Genomic DNA, 22,890 nt, shown 5'->3' on the forward strand with positions numbered 1-22,890 from the left:
CACACACACACACACACACACGTGCGCATACGCATACGCAAAATGAGCAGCCGAGTATCGAAAGCGACTGCGACTGCTCGATACCGGAATGAAGAGCATCGAGTACGAAGTATAACCAGAAACAAACTGTAGAAAGATAATTTTTTAAAGCAATTTATTGAAACAGATCTGACTAGTACCTTCATAGTTGATGACTGTAAAACGTTGGTCGATGACAGCCAACTCTGACGGTTACTCAGGAAACCCTCTCAAGTAAGATTAAGACAGTGGGTGAAGTTAAGCGATCAACAAAATATTTTATCATAAAGTACTCCAAAATCACCTCTTTTTAACCACACCAAGTTGCTGCGCCTAGTTAATAATAATAGCGTCGACGACCTTAACAATATACGAGATGCATACCTCATTGGCCTCAACATAGAGTCCCAAAAACCGTTCCTTAGCTCCCAGCTATTACAGCGCTTCTGTTTGAATAAGGATTATCAGACTAAGAAAAAACCTCAAACAATCGAAGTAGTGTCAGCGCTTGGGTCCGTAGTTATTTGTTCCTTGGATGTGATGACGAAAGAACATTTCCCCTGTGTCAGCTCCGTCCTCGGAACTCCCTTGGGCCCGAAACTGCCTAGCGGGAAAGAAAAGGCGGACAGGGAATGCTTGGGCTTATTAGGACAAAATATTAGTTGCCCGGACGCCGATGGACGAACCTACGTCGAGTATTTTGCTTTCAGTGTTGCGTTTTTCCTCCAGCCTTTCATTGATAGTCACAGCCTCTGGGCCGCAAAATAAGGCCGGCGTAGCCAGGAATTGCTGCCTGCAGGGGGCGATGAAGTTGTAGCAGGAGTAGATACAAAGACGAGTGCAGATAACTGACGAAGTTGGATGACATGGCATGAAAGCCATTTATACTAATACAGTCAAACCCGACTATATCGAACCCGTTTACATCGAATTATCCCATATATCGAACAATTATTGTGCACTATAATGTTACCGGGAGAATATATAGCAAAAAGTACGGCTACATCGAACAAAAAAGGCAGCCGCAACCTATATATCGAACTTCGGCAGCGCAAGATTGCCCCCGAAGTTGGCTTTCCCGCGCGGCAGCTGGGCGAGCTGCCTACGCCTCCTCCCCCAGTTTGAAAAGTCACTTAGCCCAAGCGCTCGCGCTCTCGCTCGCTCTGACAGCCACCCCCTGGAAATAGTGGTTGGACCACACTCTCCCGCTGTCTCGCCAGTCTCGCGCGGCGGGCTCTCTCTCCCCTCGCTTCTACGCATGCTTCCCTTTTCGTGTTTTCGCGGTTGACGACGCATCGGTACGCCTTGTTCATCTGCCCCATTTGCGATGGCTGCTGTGAAGCGGCAGAACCTGCCAATTTCCACAAAGCTCGAAATTATCAAGAAAGTTGAATGCGGGGAAAAGAAGTCTGATGTCGCGGCGGAGTACAGCATCCCGAGAAGCACTCTAAGCACCATTTTAAAGAACAAGGCCGACATAAGGGCTAAGGCGGACAAGAGGCCTGACGTTACCAGCGCCCGACGGGTACGCACGGCTGCGTATTACGACGTAGAAGCAGCCGTGTACAAATAGTTTCTGGATGTGAGGTCGCGAAACATCCCCGTTTCTGGCCCCATGATTGAGCAGAAAGCGAAGAATTTCGCGTTCCTTCTGAACCGGCCCGACTTCAAAGGAGGCTCAGGTTGGCTGCAGCGATTCAAGGAGCGTCACGACATTGTCGGCCGCACGGTCACCGGTGAAAGCCGCGCGGTGGACGTCAGTAGCGTGCACAAGTGGATCGAGGAAAATTGGAGCGACATTACAGCCAGGTACCATCCCCGCGATATATTCAATGCGGATGAGACTGCCTTGTTCTGGCAGATGCTACCAAACAAGACGCTGGCGTGTCGCGATGACAAGTCCCACGGCGGGAAAACCAACAAAGCCCGTGTATCGGTGCTGCTTGCCACCAATACCGATGGATCATCAAAGCTTCGGCCTCTGGTGATCGGAAAATCAAATCGCCGCGGTGCCTAAAGAACGCTCTTTCAATCCCGGTGACCTACAAGTCCAACGGGAAGGCCTGGATGACCGGCGAACTTTTTGGAAAGTGGCTGACGTCCTGGGACAACGACTTGGCAAGCCAAGGCAGAAAAGTCTGCCTACTTGTGGACAATTGCTCAGCCCACACTTGTAAGGTCAGCCTCAGCAACATTGAGCTTCGTTTTCTGCCGCCGAATACAACATCGGTGCTGCAGCCATTAGACCAAGGCATAATTCGTGCACTGAAGGCGGGCTACCACAAGCGCCTTGTGCAACGGCTGTTAGAAAACCTGCGCACTGGGCGAGAGCTAAAGATTGACCTGCTTGGCGCAATCACTATGTTGAATGCGTCATGGAACGATGTCAAGAGAGAGACAATTCAGAATTGCTTTCGTCATTGTGGACTCTGCATTTCTGGCGAAGCTGGCACAAGCTCATTGGACAACGACGAAGCCCTTGAGGAGCTTGATGATTTGTTCAGCCAGCTGTCCGAGTTCCCGGGTGCCATTTGTGACGGGACTGCAGCAGCAGACTTTGTGTCCGTCGATGACGATGTTGAAACTACCGGAGAGCTCGCTGATGAAGACATCGTTGCCGATCTAGCTACGGAAGGCCCCGCCGATGAAAGCAACTGTGAGGACTCGACGAGTTCCGCCCCGCCCCCATGTTCCAATGCTCTTCACGCGCTGAGCGTTCTTCGCCGCCACTGCGCGGCAATAGAAGGCTGTGGGCTCAGCTGTTTCGAGTCACTTGACAATGTTGAAAAGTGTGTGGTCAACAATGCTTCGAAAATGATGAAGCAAAAGAAGATCGGAGACTATTTCTCGCGCTAGTGTGCCCGCGGAGCATGTATCTTGCAAGTAAACAACAGTTAGTGATGAGGTACGTGTTGTGCATTGTCAAATTCTTTAAACATTATATATATCGAATTATACGATATATCGAACTAATGACCGTTTTTTGCAAGTTCGATATATCCGGGTTTGACTGTAGTTTGATTTAAAAAACACCCTTTGATATGATAAGGTTGCGTATTTCTGATTCGGCATAATCGCATACCTCGTTTGTGAACGGTATCCTTGTTTCAATGCATTAAGGTAAATTTTTTCCTTTCAACCGCAAAATTGTAAACCCCGTTTGTATATCTGCGAGGAAATACTGAGAAGACGAGAAATACAGAAAAAAAATTATCATTCGTGTAGGCTGTTTTTCCACGTCCCAAATTTCTTGTTTATATTTGTTTCTTTAAAGAAACAAATTTTATTCCATGGGACGTGCAGCCCGTGATGTGCACTGCTTGTGACCAGAACAGGACCATTCTGAATATGACAAAAGAATCATTGTATATAAACATGTCATCTTGCAACAAAGGCGATGACACGCTGGATCTAACGTCAGTGGTTTCATTAATTTCATTTTAATTGTTAGAATTTGTATAGCCAGGAATGTAACTCCAACAGAAAGAAAACGAAATAAAAGTACAAAAATCACTGAAGATTTCTATACTCCATAATGTGAAATTCGTGCGCTGCCCCAACTGTCTTCGTCTCGGTCACGGCGCCTATCCGCTGCGTGTCAGGAATTGATCGCATGATCAGCGAACGCATGGAGGCGCGCGCAACTTTCCCTTTTCCTCCTAGCACGTCGCTCCGAGCATGTTGTTGCAAATCGTGTTTGAACCCCGCGCGCCGATCTCATGTGGTTCAGATGAGCTACAACCTGAGCAGGAGTGTCTGGCGGAAGTGTGAGAGGGAGCGCTCCTTGGCGGCGACGCATGGTGAAAGTATGAGGCGGAGGCAGTGAGAGAGATGATGCCACAGCAGTGCGTGCGGCTTTACTACTCACAATTTCACCAGATGTTCTCACGAGCGTCTCGTGTGGGCTCAGCATACTCCCCTGTCCCTCACACTTTAATCGCCCTTTCCTTCGCTGTTTTCTTTCCGTCTTCACACGTTCTGTTACAACGCCGTTGCCGTCGCGTCGCCATTGCCGCCGCCTCAACACAGTAGCGGCCGTCAAAGTGCTCTGCACTAAAACAGCGTTACCTATCTTGAAAGCGTTTCACGCTGGAATCTAGACATGAGGGGAACCCGCCACTGCAACTCAGTGGCTAAGGCGTTGCGCTGCTGAGCCCAAGGAGGCAGGTTTGGTTCGCGGCCGCGGGGTCCGCTCTTCTTACGGAGGCGAAAAGCAAGAACACCCGTGTGTTCGAGATTTCACCGCACGTTAAAGGTCCCCAGGAGGTCAAAATTACTCGGCCGCCCCCACTTCGGCGCGCTTCATCACACGTGTAGCGCAGAAGCGTTAAACCCCATAATCAAAGACATGAGGGGTGACGCGACGTACAACGCTAAGTCTCAACCGGGTAAAATGGAGAGTAATTAAGATAAGATAAATCAGTGGCTCACAGATTGCTAACAAACAAATCTGAGGTATTAGGCTGAGGAGGGGCGGAACACTTATCGCAGAAGATATGTCAACGAGTCAACAAGCAAAATTAGAAGCAGTGCGATGCCATCTTCTCATAAACTTAAAGCACTGTGAAATAAAAACACATGGGAATTTATTACTACAGGACAGCCGGAACTAAAACTGCTTACAGAGATCGAAACACTTGGGTAGCGCAATCTGGAGGGTCAGAGAGACGTCATAAGATTGGAAGCAGTCTCAGACTTGGCTGCCGCTAGAAAAAAAAATATCTTGAAATTGGTCATCAGCCTGCCAAAGCATTCGGAATTTGTATTTAAAAGTTGCCTGTGTTATTCTGTTGTTTCTAACTCTCCTTTCTACCTTACAAATAAGGAGGTTCCAGTGAAATCCCTCTAACCGTGTATATTGACTCAAAAATGACTTGCGTACGTTTCTCTCGGCCAGTAAAATAAAAAAAAACACTTTAATTTTTCCCTTCTATTTTAAGTTATAAACCAGAAATACAAAAGTGCGCAGTTTTCTGTAGACATCGGTAAGCGGAAAAATAGTCTGCTTGTTTAGCGTGGAAGTTCGGTTCAAAAAATGAAAACATCCGTAACACTAGCCGTAAGCTATCCGCCCGTTGTGTGCTTGACCGTTTGATTTCTTCTATTTATGCTGCCTTGGGGGCTACAGCGAATGAGCCAATTGATTTTACTGTTCAGGCGACGTTACTTGACTGCACTTTTTTACGTTGCTGTATTGTTCTAGTGGTATGTAGTCTGCACCCACCTCGCACTTTATTGCTCTCCGGCCTTGAGGGTAACTGAAAAAATAAATACAAATAAAGCCTTGTCAGTTCAGATATTGGAAGCTTACGCTTGAAGACTAGCCGTGGCTCCTATCCCGTTTGCTTATGTTGCTGCTCATGAGACCTATACAGTCTACTCTGGATAATAGAAAGCCGTATAATTGAATTTTTCAGGTATTTGCAAGTGATAAGATGATGCCGGTAATTTGGCATTCAATAAAATAGAACAAAGTGCTGAAGACTCCGAACATAAAAGCCCGTAATATCGTGACGAAATTCGTGACGAAAAGTATTGAAGTGCGAAATTTCTCAGCGCACCTCTAGCACTGTTTTGTATTGGTGTAGGTACCATAGCTACCGGGGGGCAGTGCCGGAGTTAATAAGGCGCCAGGATTATTCAGCCGATGCTCGTAATACCTCACAACGTTCTCTCTTTGAGGAACTCAACTATCTACGGGAAGCATTCTGTAAACAGCTCCTGCGGTGGCTAGAAGTTTCACGTTCTGTTGTACTCTTCAAGATTCGATTGTAGCGATAAGTTTCAGCGGTCACAACAGCCTGTAGTTCACGTGGTACAGGCTGTCATGATCGCTCGACTTGACGACAAAAGTCGCGATTTGTAAAGCAGTCGAGAAGGGAAGCACTGAAAAACAGCATATTACGAGGGTACATGGCACCAACCCTAGCGCACTTTCGAAATTATTCACATCGATGCACTCCACGCCCAATGCTTTTCAGTGTGGTACGAAAGATGAAGGCACCGCTTCTTTGAGGATTCAAGGAAGAAAGTTCCCGTACGTGGGGATGACTGCGGTTCGACGAAACTTTTGCTTCCTATGTAAGAATCGCCCACGACTGACTATTTTTGACGACTTGTTGTCGCTAATAATTGGGCTTTTTTTTTGTGATTTTTGTTTATTTCGAAGTTTCCTTAGAAGAATTCTCCGGCGCCGTAGTATCCATATTAACACAAGGTGGCTGTGGGGGAACGAATTTTAAAGTCATAATGTGCACCACGGATGGGCGCAATATTCAGTACGTGCTGTCAGCATAATAAATTTTATATTTCTGCAGCCAAACTGTAATAAACCCCGACTGTACAGATATTTCTTACTTTGTGCCGGTCCTAGTTACGCATAAAATAACATAACGATCATGCAGTAACCCAAACCGTGGTTCACACTATACCAAGGCAAACCTCTAAATAACTGCCTGTGAAACCACACCTATTGAACAGCATACACCATAAGAAGCAGTGCGTGGTAAAATAGCTTAGGATACTGGTGGCAGTCAAAATTTTTGGTTGACGATCAACGGCGCCGAAAAAACATGCTTTTCCCCAGCATGGGGCTCTGAATGTACACCACTAAACCGGCTTAGAAGAAGAACAAGCCGTGCAATTGCGCTTACTCTCCATTCAAGCGGGTATTTTTGCGAGTTGATGAAATGCGTCATGCCAGGGGCGTCAGTGCCTTATCAACAATGCACGCCTTTCAAAAATGCGCACTTCAATTTAAGATTCGTGGTTTGAAAGTGCCAGCGCCTGCATTTCCTCATTGATTTTTTTAGTGTACCCAGAATTTCAGCGCAGCTTTATTAAACAAGTTAGCGAAGAACTCGAAGGGAGCGATCACGAGGTGTCTGGGGAGCGCGTTTATCACTGCCTGCTACAGAAAACCAAATAGGCAAGTTGGTGAGCTTTCGTGGAGATTAGGAACTAATTCGTGGATTACTACGTGAGGAATGACATTTTTCGCAGAATCAAAAGCCTTGGGTCTGACCAAAAGCCACCGGAAATTAGGAGAGTGCCTAGTGGGAAAAGAGAGTGTACGTGTGTTGTCGTGTTGCTTATTTTTCGAAGAACTGAGGCAACGAATTTGGGAGATATACCAATATTTGTGTTTTGCGACCGGGAGAAGTATGAGCAGCGCGCCTTGCACTTTTACATAGCACCCCAGCGCAAATAGTGTACTTCCTTTTACCTGCACAAAAAAGCGCAATCGACGAAGTTGGAAACACTTTTTTTAGTATTTTTAATGCAGTTTACTTGAAGATAAAAACACCAAAGCAAAGAAAAAGCGAGATCACAGCGAAAGTAAAACTGAAAGTCAATTAGGCTTGCTGTAGTTTTACAATCCGGCAGCCGGCGTGTCATAGAAAAAAAATTGTACTAACTGGTAAGAAACGCGGTGACGAAATTCCGATCGTGAACCTAGTTGAGCACTGTGGTGGAATTAACTAAAAAAGTAGATATTACGAAGAATTAAAAAATGTCCTGAGGAATTATCTGCGATATTTTTCTCCAGCACGCTCACATTCTTTGCAACCAAGCAATACCAAAATAGCAAGATGATTTGCTAAATCTGAATTACCAAAACTTAATGGTCTAGCATATCTGGCACCCTAACGGGCTGCCTGCTCAAATCCTCAAAAAGAAAAATAACGCTGTCTGCCTTCACGTGTTGGCTGCTGCTGAAACAGGTGACGTTTTTAAAGGGACACTGAAGTGATATGTAAACATTGCGGGATTACTTTCGCAAATTGTAGTCCGGAGTCCCCAGGCCATGTTTCGACCACCCTGGGCGCGTTTACGCGATTTTATTTATTAGAAAAATTAATTCGAAAATGCTGTCCTCCTCTCTTTACGCTCGCCCATTTTCTGCGGCGTTTTCGTGTGACGTCAGGAGGGGATAAGCTGGCAATTGGCTGCGCAACTGCACGGCTCCCCGGCCTTCAGACAGAGTCAGTCGGCCCAGCGTTTCGTCCGCCGGCCGCCGACGGGTCGTCGCAATTCGTTCACTCAGTTGAAACTAAGCCAGGACACGCTTGTGAATGGTAGAATTTGCCTTTCTTTACTTGGTTAGTTTGTACACTGTATCTAGCTCCAAGTCAAGGTAGCTTCACACAAGCGCTGCACAAGCGCACATGCGACGCTTCGCAGCTGACTGGTATGCCAGTAGGAAAATATAAGGCATCTTGAAGGCGGGAGAAGAGTCAGCGAAGTCAATATAGGTACTAAGGAAATAAAATCAACTCATATTTTTACCGTACAGCGTAAAACTAGGGTGTGGGAAGCACTTTTTTGCGCTGGGCGAACAAGCACAGCGGTCAGCAGCACGACTACGCATCTGCGAACGCTTTTCCGTCTACGAAATGCAATTGCTAGACGTGAGCTATTGTGGAAACTCGGGCGACGCTTACTGCACGAGCGCAATACAACAAATAGTCACCTAAGCTGCTTGAAACGCCGAAACTAAATAGAAGTGTAAACTGGTTGCACAATATATACCCTATATTACCAATGCCAGCGGAGCCCGCTCCGTGGCCGAGTGGTCTGGGTTGCTAGGTATGCCACCGCGAGTGTTTTGCAAGTTACGAGTTCGAATCCCCGCGGGTACGTGCTTATTTTTTTTTGTAAGTTACCTTTTTCGTTTTCCGCCGATGTTTTCTATATTGAGTTCACCTGTTTTTGGGCCGCAACGTTCATGGCTCCACGAACTAGTTCACAAAACGCGCGCAGGCTGGCACTGGCGCGCTAGCGAGTTCTCGTTGGCGTGCTGTTGCCAGAAGCACCGACTGCTTGCAGGCAGTGGGCACAGGCCAGAATGAACAGACCCTTGGCCTGGGGCGAACACGCTTTTTACGACACAGGCATGAGGGAGGCAAGCTCCAAATATGGGGGAAAAGCGCATGACATTTGGGCGTCTGCGGGTACGCGGAGGGCGTTCATGCACTGCGTAGGTTTCGGCTAGGGAAGGCTACGATTCCAATCAGTCCTAGGAGGCTTATCTTTATGCATTTTTACAGCTGACAACATGGCAGAAGCGCGGTACGATCATTACTGGGTTATTGAGAATGCCCAACCAACAACGCCAACGGTTGTGTTTTACAGAACCGAAACCGAAACCGAAACTTGCTTGGTTGCTCACCTTGGGCATCGTCCAATCACGTGCCCGCTCCTCCTAACGTCACAGCTTTAGTTGGTGCGGCCGCCGCAAACCGCGCATGGTAGTTTTTCTTCTTTCGCGCTTTGTAAAATAATTACCGATTTGTCAACCGAATAAACGATGAAAAGTGTGCTAATTTGAGCCAGTCTACGCAGTGCAAGCAAAAACGGGAGCTTGACAAATTCACTTCAGTGTCCCTTTAAAACGAAGAAGTTGCGTAAAATGCTTCTGTATGAGTGCAGAATATTTCTTCTGAATTTACTCTCATTTACTTTTGCCGCCTTGATTGTTTTCTAGCTACTTGGTTCTTTGTCTGGCAGTTTCCCTCGACGCAAGCTCTCATGCCTTCCTTTGGGCGTGCAAAGCCTTTATCAATATTCAGTCCTCCAACCTTTTGCGCATGCGTCCCAGCGTATGTACGTGAACACATATAACATACAAGAGTTTAATCTCCAATATGCAGGTGAAAATTCCCATAAATAAATACCAAATCCCACTCTTATCTAACGTGAGTCCTTATCTTCAGTTCGCCAAATACTGAGCCTGAGCGTCGTAAACAATTTTTTTTGCACATTTTTGTGCAGTTTGTGCAGTAGACCGCTGTCTTTCGTAATGATATTTTGTGACATCCGATTGTTTTGTCCGTCGCCATCCTTCACTATTATGGTTATCGACCTTTCCTCGGCCGGACAAAATAAAGCATAGACGACGTCAAACGCAGCAATATTTTATTTTTTTTTCATCCCGCAAGGTGCGATTTGGCACCCATATCATATTTTTCTCAAGCTTATCAGGCTGCTTCCACGTTAATAATTGAGCATGTCTGGACGTAAGAAGGAAAACCATTTTATGCGACGATTGCATTCTCTTCGACTAGAGCTGCTACTTGCCACGATGATGCGATGATATAAAAAAGCTAACCGTGCGAAAAAAAGGTGCCTCGTACAAAATTCTGCTCTTCTGTTTGTTTTGTTCCGTTTCAAACTCCAGTCGTTAATCCTGTCGAGCGATCCCTCGAGGCATAAATAAATTGGAACGTCATACAAAACCAACACGTCAATTTCCGTTCCTTTTTTGTACGTGGCAGCTAATACACGTCATTAAAAGCGATATTCGAAGTTTCTTCGTTTTCATTGTGTATTGGCCATAAACCAAAATTTTATGCAAATTACAGGGCCAACGGTTTAACGTATTCTGGGGCGCACTTCCACATCTGTAGAATTTAAATAAACTCCCACAACGAAGTGGCAGCCTTTTCAAAATCCACTGAAAAAGACAAATGCTAATGCTGCTGAAGAAAGCCGAGAAACACTGCGAAATAGTGAGAGAGACAAATTATTGTTCTGTTAAAACATCCGTGAGGTCGCAATTATGTTTAAAAACTCTCAGTGTCTTTGTTCTGCCTATTTTGATTCCCTGCCTAATTTCGTACTGCGGTTTCGTCTGACAGTTGCTATAATGCATCAGAAAAAAATATTATATTCTAGCGGGGAATAAAATTTAAGTGCCGTTCATTCGAAGTCCTCAAATTGTCTGCTTTCGTTTAGAAGTTACGTACGCACTGACAGCTACCGTTAATTTGTGTTGCCTCAACTGACTTCTACCACGATACATGCGGGTGCGTATTGTCTTGTTTTTTTTCAGGTCAATTCAAATTGTATGTCCTAATATAATTGCACACATTTTGTGCGAGTACTCCAACTGGCTGCTTGACCCGTAACTTTCTTTCCCAATTGGAGCTTCACATGCTCTCATCACTCATCGCGCCATTGACGTCAACCAAACGTGTGGAGTGTTTAACAATGTACAGTCTTAAATGTACAACTTAAATGCGGACAGAAAGATATTGACCGCAAAATTCAGAATTTAATACTATTGTTTTTGAACGTCCAATAGTTAAGCACTATTTTTCTATTTGAAAAACCGCACTTCCCAAATTTGGTACTGTAATTAAGCCGCGCATGAATTCAACTTGCATGTAAAGAACTTGTGCTATTTTTGTGTTCAGGCTCATATGTTTGTGTTCGCGGTTTATTTATCCATGAGTGTACAGTCGAAAAGCTGTAAGAAGTATCGACGAGTAACAGGCACAGTAGAAAGGTAAAGGACAGTATTAGGACTTATCTATGCAATGCATAGCCTGGAAGTGTATGGAAGAAACGAGCGGCGCGCTTGTTCTGTGAAAACATCCTCTTCGTCCTGCATCCAAGTGTACGCAGTTCAGTCTTCTGTACCTAGTCACAAATAAGCCCCGCGTGATGCCTTCAGAAAAACAAATCAGGAAATCGTGAGCTGCCTGAAAAGAGCAATTAGCCCGTTAAATCAATGCGTTTACACATTCGTATTTGAAAATATGAATGGCGACATAAAACATTTCATGGATACACAGATAACACATACTTTTTTTTGCAAAAAATTAGCAGTGGCTTAGCTCGGCGATGCCAGGATATACGTAGCGTGAGCTACGGTTCAGCTGGTTATTCTTAGGTTTCCTTGTTCTCTAAGATTAGCTGATTATCATGCTTACCGCTGCTAAAACGATTGCCATTTCAATCCGTTTCAATTTAATCCAGTCCAGCCCGCTCCTGTCCAGTACAGTTACTCCTTCTCCCGCATGCATGCGCTGCACGCCTCTCCAGCAACAACGCGAAGCGGCAGTCAAGCGGCTCCGGCGCACCATCACACTTGGCTACTGCGCAACGGAGGCGCGCAGATGGGCACGCGCCGGCGCCAGTGCGTCTTCGCAGCTATGACGTCACTCCTCTGGAATGCTCATACCGGCGAATGTGCAGATCCAATACTCCACACACCCGTATCCTAATTGTAATGGGTTTCCAATCCAATACAATCCCATTTAATCCAAGCCAAGTCCAATCCAATCCAACCCAATGCTCCTCGCGCTTGCGCAGCATGGCCCTTCAAGGTACACATGAAACTGCTCAACCTCGGCCAGTTTAGCTTACGCTACAATATCTATGTGAACAAACATGGTTCGCAACGGCAAACAAAAAAATCAAGCGTGACGAACAGGAAATATGACAAAAATGGGGAGGCGAGCGCAAAGTATTCGTGAGCCGGAACCCGCCCGACGAAATAACGCCGATTCACATGAGAACAAATCCCCGGTTTATTTCGGGAAAACAAATAAGGAAGCAACAAAGAAAGCAACTTGGGAGGAACTAGTACGAGACTACAGAAATCGTGCGCGTAAAGCGCGGAAAGAAAACATTGCGGCAGTTCAAGCACTGCTTGTCCAGAAAGTTACAGCATTGTGCTGTACACTCACGACGACGTCTATAGTCACGTGTGCCGACTTTGTGTAAAAAAATTCCCCCGCATTTCCCCGAGGGGGAGAATGTGAAAGTGCGAATGCAGGGTTGTCGGCCCGCTTGCGGCGCTTGCGCTCGGCCCCCGCAGCCCACCGCCTCGCCGCCTTCTCTTCCATCTCTTCCATCGGGTTTGTAGTATCACGTGTACACCACGCAGTTATCAAGCCGCTATAACGCCGCTGAGTCGCCAATGCACGCCGCTGACGACGTAGTTTGAATGCGTTAAAGATATAAGGCGCGTCAACACTGATATCACCGTCGCGTCCGTGGCTTGATCGGTAGAGCGTCGCGCTGCGGCCGCAAAGTCCGCGGATCGAAACCTGGCGCCGGATGCTGTTTCTTTATAGAGGAGCACTGCGGACGCCGACGCCGCCGCCGGCGGTGGATGGTTTGGGGTCGCTTATAAAGTGTATTCACCCTTAAAAGCGTCCGCCGTGATCGCAGGTTGCTCCTCGCTGTCGGTTGTGGCTCGCCGTCGCCCGTCGATCCCGTCCGCTACCCGTGGCCGCAGCTGCCCTCACGTGTGCCCCGGTGCGCACTCCCCCGTACCCCGTCTGCTTACACGAGAGCAGCTTTTCCGCGCCACCAGTCCCATTTGCGCATTTGCCGGTTTGACCCCCCTGTGTTCGCAGTACGCTCACTATGCACAGTCACCCGCACGCGCGGAACGAAGAACACGTAGGGTCTCACGTGCCCACAAGAGTTGATTGATTCATTGTAGAGTTTTACGCGCCGACGCAACGCAGGCGATGAGGCGCACCGTAGTGGAGGGCTCCGGATTAATTCTGACCACCTGGGAATCTTTAACATGCACCGAAATGTCCTACACACGGGCGTTTTTGTTGTTCGCCTCCATCAGAAAAGCGGCCGCGACGGCCGGGAATCGAACCCGCGACCTCATGCTCAGCAGCGCAACGCCTTAGCCCATGAGCCACCGCGGCGGGTTTGCCGACAAGAGTTACAGTGTGGTTTAGTACACAGTCTGATCACAGAAGTAGTATATCAAAGGTGACGGAAATGAATATTAATGTAAATGAAGGGTCCGATTAGCAAGCGATCAGGTAAGCACTTTTCAATGGAAATTCTGGAAAATTAAGAAATACGTGCAATTAAGGGTTTAATTTGAATAAGAAGCAGTTAATCGCGATCGTGTAAATGTACTGGAGGACCAAGTAACTTCGCACGTACAGAATGAATGAGAGAATATTTCTCTCCATGAGAACAAACTGACGTGAAACAAAGCAGCGTAGTCGATATGAAAGAACAGAGAAACCGAAGAGCTTATTTAGTGAGTAAATAAAAGAGGCTTTTCACCGGCAGAAAAGATAGTATCGAGAACAAACAATAGAAAGAAATAATTTTATTAAACAATAAATAATGTAAAAAGTAGCAGAACTACCGAAAGTGAATTCATAAGTGCAAACCATGGTCAAGCAAAAATGAAACCATTATTGCACTCCACCCGGATGAGCAAAACATGCGCTATGGTCTCTGAGCCGCGTACATTGCTGTTTTTACAACGTTTTTACACACACCAGCGCATACTTGTTCTTCGGTACATTCAAATATTACTTTCCTAGGCTTCGCTGTATAGATGCGATATTCAGAGCTTGCGCGAACGTTTCCACTGGAAGACCCTCCTATCCCTCATACTTGAATAATTCATTTATTGAACCCGCCGCGGTGGCTCAGTGGCTAAGGCGTTACGCTACTGAGCACGAGGTCGCGGGTTCAATTCCCGGTCGCGGCGGCCGCTTTTCTGATGGAGGCGAAAAGCAAAAACGCCCGTGTGTACGAGATTTCGGCGCACGATAAAGATCCCCAGGTGGTCAAAATTAATCCGGAGCCCTCCACTACGGCGCGCCTCATCGTCTGCGTTGCGTCGGCGCGTTAAACCCTACAGTCAATCAATCAATTTATTTATTGATATTTTGATTGATAAATTGAACTTCTGGACTAAACCGTATTACTGAGTTGATCAGCCATTTTACGAAGTGTTTTCCACTACACCTATCTAGGTATGTGCCACTCATGGCTAGTGTGTCTAGATTTGCAGAGACATCTATGCCGCAGTGGCACAGTTGTTGTTCCGCACGTTATAGGGGCAGGAATTCCAGGGGACAGCGGAGAAAGAAGAAAAGTTGGGGGGACTCAGTCATATGAATGTCGTCTTGAAGAGGGAAAACTTATCAGTCGTAAGCTCTTCGGGTACATTGCTCGTACCGGGCCAATTTCGGAGGCATAATTGATAATTTCCCAGACGACGTCATGTGATAGGGATGAAGGGTTACTGTAAGTAAATACCAGGCAGTGCCAGAATAGGCGTTTGAGGTTGGCTGCGATGCAATGCTTACAGTAGCAGAGACACAATGGGACGTTCTACAAATAATACCATTTTTAAATATTTTTGGCGTAAGGGAAGAACTTCTTCTGTGCGGATAGGAGAGCGTGCTCTTCATTCTTTTTTTGTGTATTTTTTATTATTTCCAACCTTGTCAAACAGCCTTAGATGATTGCCCTTCTTGGTAGAATGATTGGGCCTAACGCGCCGTAGCCTTAATGTTGTGCCAAGCAAAGATTTGAAACATTTTTTCAAAAAAACTGCGCCTATGATGCACCCGCATTGCTGGTGACCCTCTTACAACAGCTCCATACTTCGTGCAGAACGTAAACTCAGAAAGCTGAGGAATCTAAACTGTAAGTTTAAGTATGAGCAAAAAGACCGAGGAAATAAATGTACCTCAGTTTTAAGACACCCGTTTTGGATTCGTACGGATGCTATGTTATGTATGCTGTATTCTTCCCATAAAAAGAGAATGCGCACCAACTACAAAACAACAGGCTTGGAAGCAGCATTGCAGAATTGTGCGTGCAATGCAGGCGGCTTTGCTGAGCAAGCTTTGGAGTAGTAAGCCCTTCTTTAAATTTACCCCTGCGGTGTTACTGGCAATAGTTGCTACAGACGCTAGGGTAAAGCATTTTGCACTACACTGCGAATAAACCGGGCACGTCGACCTGCGATATTCGTACAGCGTTGCGAAATTCTCAGGGAAGAGTTTTTCTGCTGCTGAAAGTGGGATGGAACGGGCAATACGAAAGAAGGGAGCACTCAGCTGACTCTCGTTTGAATCTTCTTCCGGATCTCGATCAACAGCAAGTAGTGAAATTCTGCATTTCTGGTGGGGAACTGTACGTGACGGTAACTTGGAATTCGCAGCGATATTGCCACGTTAACATTCTTAGAGTCATGCTGGACGAGGTCATCCGCGTGTTTTGGTTTTGTTCACACACACGAGAGCTGTGCAGCATCGGTGAATGGGCGCCGTTTCGCATGTGTTTGTTTTATCTCCGGCGTTTTTTTTTTCCTTCGGGAAGGAATAACGGCTATACACGGCACAGCACCAACCAAGAGCTTAGTCAGGCGTTTTAAAGTCTACGCACCAGTAGGAATTTGGAGTCTTCGGCATGAAATGAATGACAAAATGGCAGCAAAATGACGTAACCTGGCGCAAGACTAGAAACCCAAGAAATACCACGCAGTATACACTCTTTGAAACCAAATTCTTCATGTGCTTACTTGTAGTGTACACCAATTTCTAAAGCATGCTGGAGCATCAGAACTGTTCCATCCAGGCTGACAGTGTTCTTACACTCGTATATGCCGACAGGGCCTCATGCGCACATGTGCGTGCACACATTTACGCTACATGCATAAGAATGTATGAAAAAATCTGAATACCCACGAATTTGTTTTGACTGTTAATGTACAAAACACAACATTTCGCCTATCGTCCGCCCCCCCCCCCCCCCCTCCTAAGTATTTGCTGCACGCCGGTGGGAAGTAAATATCGGTGCACGGATAAAGAGAACCATCCATTAAACGACCGGTTGCCGTGACCCTCTGTAGAACGATAATCTTTCCTGATATGAAACGTGGGGGGTTAAATGGGGCAACATACAAGAAACAAATCACAGAAATATCTTGTGTGCCGAGACGGCGAAACAAATAGTCAGTAATTTTGACTTATTATTAAACGTTGAGCCACGCTCCCTGACCAAGCCACTGGCGCAATAAACACGTGAACAGACGCATTCTAACCGCTCAAACGCCATAAGCAAGAACTAAAAGTGACCTGAAGTGAGCACCACCACCAGATATTTCATTGTATGTGGTGTCAGGTGTCGGAAAGAGATAACACTCGTAATAAAAAGAAATATGGTTCAAAGAAAACTTGACCACAAGAAGAGAAACGGCGCCAAAATGATGTCAAATTGACTTTAAATTGCTTCTACCTATAAGCGAGATTTGTAAACAAATGTCTTTTTTTATCACCTGTACACGAAAATACCAGCACGTCGAGTTCACTTTAACGCAGTTAAACAGCACATGTACCTCTGGTCAAAAGTACACCAGCTGACGCATTATGTCACTGGCCCCCAAGGGACATATAATGCGAATTCACCATCCGAAACTGGGGTGTAACAACTCCGATTGCTCGCAACGCAAAACTGTAAGAAGTACTCAGCGTCATTCAATTCGATTACGCATAGGTGTCTTCGGGATCTTTTTTGTGTGTGTTCAATACCCATTACATTTCGTGTAATGCTTTTCCAACGGTGCTGGACATTGTTCCTCGAGATTTTTACACCGCAAAAAAAGTCCCTTTCCTAAAGTGCTCTAAGAGCTGCGGGGGTCTGTCGTGTCTGTATTCACGGAAACCAGTTTCTTTATGAGAATTTGTGATCAATACCATGTTACTTTTATTCGCATTGATTCTATCAAATCCAGAATACAATTTGCTGTCTTTTATGAGCTACAGGATATCACATCAAATAGCGTTCGCACTAGCTTCGACAGCCTACTATAAGCCACAGCTGATCATCAGGCGACTTGGTACAATATCAAAGTTACGAACAATGCTACAACCATGATGCAGGAATCCCTAACGCCAAAAACATGGCATTAATGCCTCAAGAATCACGTCGGCAGAACTGGCAGTTGCTTACAGGACATCTTAGGGGAACACAGGTTAAATTTGTCAAAGGCTTTTGATGGTCATCTTAATCTGCATAATCGCGTTTGCAGTGGTCGTCAGGAGCAGTTATGTTGTCATAGGGAAACGCACAGACCACACTGCGAGAACGCGGCTTTAACAGAAATGCTAAGGGGATCAATGCCTTAGCTGTCCGTTTGTGGTTTTAGATGCCGAGCATCTGATTCACTAGCCTTGTCCCTCCGGCGTCGTCGTCGTCGTCGTCGTCGGCGTTGTCCACCCCTCCCCCATTCTCATCGCCGCGCCAGCTGCGCTCTCCGCCGCTCACCCCCTGTCCTCTCCGATAGCGAACTCTCTCTCGCGAGGGGCATTGGATTGGATTCGATTGGATTGGCTTGGATTGGATTGGCTTGGCTTGGCTTGGATTTGGATTGAATTGGAATAAAGTGGATTGTGTTGGATTGTGTTGCGTCATAGCCGCGGCACGTTGCGTCATAGCCGCGACAGACGCGCTGGGGCCGGCGCATGTGCAGTACTCTCTCTTCCGCGGTTTCTTCTCCTTCGGGCGCGCTGCGCATATAATCGTTGTGCCATTCTCCGGCGAAGCAACATCCACGCTTGGTTCAAACACCTAGAGTCCACGCCGCTTTACAAGTACGCCAACGTCGTCATCGACTGGGACCGGCTTACGCAGTCCCCTCAACGTTATGCGCGCTATAAAACGCGGTCCCTTCGCCGCTCCGCCATTGCGTCGCATCTACACAGGGGTTCCCGCGAGGGGAGGTGAGAGTTTTTATGTGAGAAACATCTCGGTTCTTGTCGCAGATCACTCGCACGGTTCGCTGAAAGATGAGGGGATGCCACGCTCTCCCAAAGAGGGCGAATTTTTTTACTCGCTCATGTACCATATATTTCCCCTAAAATGACGTGTACTCTTGGTAATTTGCCCCCCGAGAAAATGAATTCTTACCATTCGACGCCACTCTTTGTTTACAAGCTCCCGCCTGATTTTTTGTAATGGTTTGCGCGGATTTTATCTTTTTTTTCTTTGCCATCTACATTTTTAAAGCTAACCTTTAACAAAGCCAAACATCCTGTGTTTCAAGGGCCGTGCTTCCGCCATCGACTGTTCCTCTTTCGGGTTGTAGCGCTGTTTGGTGTTCATTTACGCATAATGACTTAAAGTTTGGCATTGTTTCGTTAGTCGCATCTTTGGAATACAATATTTACGTGTTTTCGTGTAACGGTGCGCCTTATTGGCACTGCATTTTTTCCTGGTAGTAAAGAAGCCTCATAAAACAATTTTTAAACTTAAATTATTAGAAGACAACTTTAATGGTGGTATCGACGCGTTCTAGCCACAGTTTAAGGATGAAGGTTTGCTGGTACTATGGCACTAGCGTTGCTGTCCACCAGAATTGGTCAGTAAACAAATGCACATAAGCGGAAGATATGGCGTGTTCCAACCACTGTATACGACACGAGCTGCGAAAAAATACAGTGTTTGCGTTCCTTTTATAAAACTAATAAAAATGGCGAAGTATTTTTGTACAATATGAAACGAAAACAAGTTATTGCTTCAAAAGGGAGTATATATTTCCCCACACACACTTTTTATCACTAATAAATAAAATCGTTTGAAACAATGAAAACACTTCACAGCTTTTCAGTGCATAAAATTGTTTTGGTGGTACACATTTCACAGCCTTCCCTAGTATTTCGTGACGTGTTCCTCGATTTGCCACAAAACGGGTGTTTCTTCGCATGTTTCTGTGCGTTTATGGCTACCCTTTATTGACGCTCCCACCATTACTGGCTGGTCCTTCCGGTTGAGCGTTTCGGGCACTCCCGCTGATTGGCTATATCAACCAGCCTCTCCCGCACGCACACTCACGGACACTGCATCGAAACCCATCGTGACGTAAATAGTCTTCGAAGGTAAGGCCCGGGTCGCCTCTGTTTTATGGGTTTCTTTTTTGTGCACCGAGTGTCATCATCCTGGCTATATTGAACACAACGTTGCTGGCACATAACCGTCTGCATCGATCGCGACTACTATTGATGTAAGCGCCGCTGCCTTCCTCATAAACGAGCATCCCTGCCCGACCACATCAAGCTTCCATTTTTTTGGCATAACTGTTGACGAGACCAACTTGCGTTGCTTAGTGTGCCACCCTTCTTGCTGCCTATGAAATCAAAGATGAATAATGGAAGTGGGCTGTATTTTATGGCACTGCATATCATAGAAAAGGTCCTAATTTCGATGCCAATTACTGCTATCACTTTTCATAAGAGCAATTCGGCTCGTTTTGGTTTTTGAAGGTACTCGAACGTTACGTTAAGAACATCCACCGCTTTTGTTGGATATAGAGTGCGAATAATTTCGCAACTTTTTGTTCAAGCGATTAAACCAATAGCTGTAAAAATCTTCTAACTGTGTTATGATGTTTTTGGAGCACCCTATAAATCCACCGTTCACTTCATTTTTTTCTCCTTGTCCTCGAAAGTGCACTAGAAAGATGGCGAAAATTGCTGCAAACTCATTTTAAACGATTCGCGGTATATAACACTGGTTACGTTTGCAGCAGGGAATAATGTACACCCATAGGGAACTTCATTACACTGTGACTATTAGCATTCCTTTGACCTCCTGTTTCAAAACTATAACCGGTCACACTGCTTGCGGACGCAAGCACACTTTTAGATCATCGATTCTTAATTAAAAGCTCTCTACTAACCTTTTACAAACTGCGTGATCTTTACATCTGACCTCCGTGTAAAAATATCGAGAATTTTCAATGTCACTGGATGTACTGTGCAACAATGTGTTGTCAGGTTACTACAATCTTCTGTGTGATAACTACACATGACCACTGAAGGTGTATTTAAGGGGAAGCATGAAAATAAGATGCCTACACATAATGATTGTACTGACTGCTTATAACACGAAACAAAGCTTCCTAGTAGAACCGACATATTTGTTCGATAAACTAAAAAATGTATATATCATTTCTGTTATGAAACCCTAGCTGCCCCGGCTTATTGCTTCGCCCATTGTTTCCAGAACAATTTATCCTGCTTTTTGAAAGTCCATGTTAAAATGAGCTGTAATCCAAGTACTGTTGCAAACAGTTCCGTCTGGACGAACCCGTATAAATATAGCACGTTATAAGGGGGAATTGACAAGCAATGCCGAGGAACCCAATAGAAGCTTACATCGTTCTCCGGGTTAGATGAGCGTGTAAAGCCTCCAAGGTCAATGGAGCTTTAACTAAGAAAATGTGGGCCTGCAAGCACTCTGAACTATGCACAAGAGGTGTATGACCTGTAGGACCATCCCGGCAGAAAACTACCGTATCTGTCTTCATCGCTCCATACCCAATCTGGTGATAAAGTTATGTCTTGGTAATTACGTTGCGGTCCAAATAAGGCCTGTACCGACGAATACAAGACGATACTGAAATCCTACCGAACGCCGCTTCAAAACCACCTTGGATCACTAGATCAGTCGGTGCGGGGAAGAAAAAAAATGCAGTGAGGAAATGACAACGATGCCGGTATGTTGTGTTGCGGCGATATACGGTTTTGAATAGGCACGCGTGCACACCACGAAGGCAACACGAGGCTGGTGTGCGTTTACAAGGCTTCGGGTTTCATGAGCATGTTGTTGTGTAAATTGAAACCAAAGGGATTTTTGTGTTTCGAACAAGCGGTAACGGTGTCGAGCAAATAGTTTAAGTGGCCAGAAAAAAATATTCCAATTGCAACAGCAGCAATCTACTTTAAATCATTTGACAGTTGCCTTAGACTGCTGACTCTGAATTCACGTTTAATACGGCAGCCACTTGGACCGCGATGCCTGTATGTGCTACAACTCCGACTGAGGAACTTCGCTAAACCTCTCAGAAAAGTTGCGAAGTTAGGAAAAGATGCCAACAAGACTTGCATCGCAGTCTGTGGGCCACGGAGCGAGGTAGGTGTCAAGGCTGTTTGGAAAGAATAAAAATAGAGCAGGTTTTAAAACAGTGGGTTATATCTTGCTAATTTCGGCTATAGCGGTGAAGTTTTATAGAAGTAAGAAAGCAAAAAAGTATTCATGCTAACGAGTTCTGACATGCCGTGGCCGATTCCCTTCCCGCGGCAAGATTGAATGTGCGGCATTTATTTTCGCCACAAGTAATGAAACCCTGACCCAGTTATTATTTTTTGATGAAGAGACTCTTTTCAGCTGTGCGCAGGAGTCGTCAACCACAGAATAAAGTTATATGTGGAACTTCCATCAGACCTTAAAAGCTGCAAAGCTGCTTCCACATCTCCGCGGCTGGCGACTATCCGCATGGCTTGAGTGATGAACAGGTTGAAGGGCAGAGGCCCAGAAGCGCGAACACATTTCCTGTGGGCCTGTTATTAAAGGGCTCCTTTCGGTGTTTCGGAAGTTCTACGTGATAAAGTGGTTGATAGCTGTTACACCCGCTGTAGAGAATATAATTTAGGCGTCATCCTCTATCCTCGTCAAGTTCTTGGATCTAATACAGCGGACTGTGTGAAATGGGCTTAGGTGATGAAATATACTTTGCAAATTTATATTTTAACCAGTGAATGAATATAAATTGTTGTACTTGTATTTCTATTTTTCCATTCACCTTCAGAAGAAATAAACTGCCTCAAGAAATTTGACGATCTTTCGTAACTAGTAAACATTTACAGAATATAAAAAGGTGCAGTTTTCAACCCAATTAGATTTGATTATGTCTTCTATGTAACCTTAGTTTTAATGCTAAATTATTCTAAGCTTTTACAACAAAATGACTAAAAATCTCTTGCGCGAGTAGTTTGCTTATTTAACGCCGTTTTTTTTAACTTTGTCTACGCAAAGCATGGCTTCGATAAATCACGTCACGTTTCGCATTATTCGGAGCCAGTAATAAAAGAGAACTGAATGAGTCCAGTGCTGAAATCATGGTCGTTACATAAAAAATGCGGCACCCTGCCAAGCCTCAAGGTGACGGTATTGGAGATACCGCATACCCTGAGCCCCCATACTGATGTTGTGACAAACCGTGGCAAGGAGTGTAAAGGCGAAGGGTAGAAGGCTCTAACGATGGCTATAGAAACGCTGGTGAAGCTCCGTAGGCTGGGCTTCCTCTCTGTTTACACGGAAGGGAGCCCTGTAACATCAGTGGCTATCAGGGAAACGTCACTTCGGCGAGCAGCCCCGTTCCATTCTTCACGCTATGGCGCATGGTATTCTCTAAACCCTTCCTTCAACCTGATCACGTCACGAAGACGACCCGCATGGAAGCCATTTTAAGCCAGCCTAACCTTGTTTTTTGCTAACCCAGAAAACTTTCCTCTATTT

The sequence above is a fragment of the Haemaphysalis longicornis genome, unplaced genomic scaffold (assembly GCF_048455015.1).
Source record: "Haemaphysalis longicornis isolate Haplotype H1 unplaced genomic scaffold, Haemaphysalis longicornis Haplotype H1 scaffold_9, whole genome shotgun sequence".
NCBI lineage: Eukaryota > Metazoa > Arthropoda > Arachnida > Ixodida > Ixodidae > Haemaphysalis > Haemaphysalis longicornis.